This window comes from Cebidichthys violaceus, unplaced genomic scaffold (genome assembly GCF_023349555.1).
Source record: "Cebidichthys violaceus isolate CVI_PGR_0920_01 unplaced genomic scaffold, fCebVio1.0.p SCAF_11, whole genome shotgun sequence".
Classification (NCBI taxonomy): Eukaryota; Metazoa; Chordata; class Actinopteri; order Perciformes; family Stichaeidae; genus Cebidichthys; species Cebidichthys violaceus.
Window position 1 is genome coordinate 992,023 of NW_027176274.1, and position 1,659 is coordinate 993,681.

Below are 1,659 nucleotides of genomic sequence, written 5' to 3' on the forward strand. Positions count from 1 at the left end.
GTTTATGTTGTTAATGTCTCTCCTGATAGAATTTGACTCCACTTTGCCTCTCAGGGCACCAAATGACAGAAGCACACGCTCCTGCTGTCAACGCTGTTGATTTAACGAGACACCCAGAAACAATGATGTCAATAAAGTTCATCAAAAACAAACATTTCAGAGTGTCGATAGAATCAAATATAAAGTATATCTATTTTATATTTAAAAATATAGATTACATTCTAATCTAAGAACTCTTTAACTCTTACAATCACATGTCTAATATCTGTCTAATACATTTCTCCTGTGTTGTTCTTTCACATAACTATATTCAAAGGACATGCAGGGAGTCTCCAGTATATTCTCCATCTTATTAAGGGTCCTTGACTGGAAAAAGATTGAGACACTTCTGCATTAGACCGTTTTGCAGAACAATCCTCTCAGGTGTTTATAAATTTCTTTCATTTTCAGTCCATATATGATTGGATTAAAGAGAGGATGATACAAAATCATTTGTAAACTCAATATGAATTGTAAAGTTTTGGGAAAATTAGCATCCAGTCGAGCTAAAAGAACATCATACGTAACCAAACAAGAAAAACTGATTAGAACCAGCAGGTGAGGTAAACAGGTCTGTGCAGCTTTGCTCCTGACTTCTCTGCTGCTTCGATAGGTTATTATAAATATCTTTACGTATGTAAAAACTATGAAGAGCAAAGGGAGGAGTACCACATCTACAAGCACGATCAAGCCAAATATATTCAGCAGTTGTGTGATCTCACACAGTGAAGTTTGTGAACTGTGCTGTTGCAAATGATTCCTTTCAAAGTAAAGCTACAGAGTTTTTGAGAAGCACTCTCCGGTATCAGCACTGACATCTGACAGGCAGGCACAATCCAAGCTAAGATCAGGAGGATTTTAACAGTGTTTTTTGTCATGATGGTTGGATATTTCAGAGGTTTACATATAGACACATATCTGTCATAGGCCATGACTGACAACAGCAAGAACTCTGAACCAGCCAGAGTGTAATATATAAACCACTGGAAGATACAGGCTGAGTAAGATATGATCTGTTTCTCAGATAAAAAGTCAATCAGAAGCTTTGGGTAGATAGCAGTGCTGTAAAGAACAGAGTTGATTAATAAAGCTGCAATAAATACGTACATAGGCTCATGGAGGTTTTTGTGAATCACTATAATGCACACAATAGTAGAATTACTGCAGATTATTAGAATATATGCTGTAAACATGATTACAAAGTACAGAAATCCATATTTGTTCACTTCCACATGCCCACCAAAAGTTATATATGTCACATTTAATTCATTATCCATTCAGGACAAAACTAAATGTTAATGGATGAAACAGGTGCCTGACTAGAAGTCTCATACCACCTGCATCACACGATTTGATTCAGTCATCCGTACCTTGATGTGCACCAGCAAACACACAAACAGAGAAATGTGGCCTGTTTTTATCTGACTGTTTCAGCCTCCATGAAGCTCATTACACTCTGCAAATGAAAAACTGCCAACATGTAAACAACTTCACTGCATATTTCAAACTTATTACATATTATATTTCAGTTCAATGAATGGAGAAGAGATGTATCCAGGTTACCAAGGCTCACAAGGGAAAACATTAACATTATTCACAGACAAAGTCACAACTGCAATC

General features: G+C 36.4%; 1 pseudogene; it reads right to left on the minus strand.

Moving 5' to 3' along the window:
• Positions 1–446: 446 nt before the first annotated feature.
• Positions 447–1,316, minus strand: LOC137890071 (olfactory receptor 13C2-like; annotated as a pseudogene).
• Between the last annotated feature and the right edge of the window lie 343 nt (positions 1,317–1,659).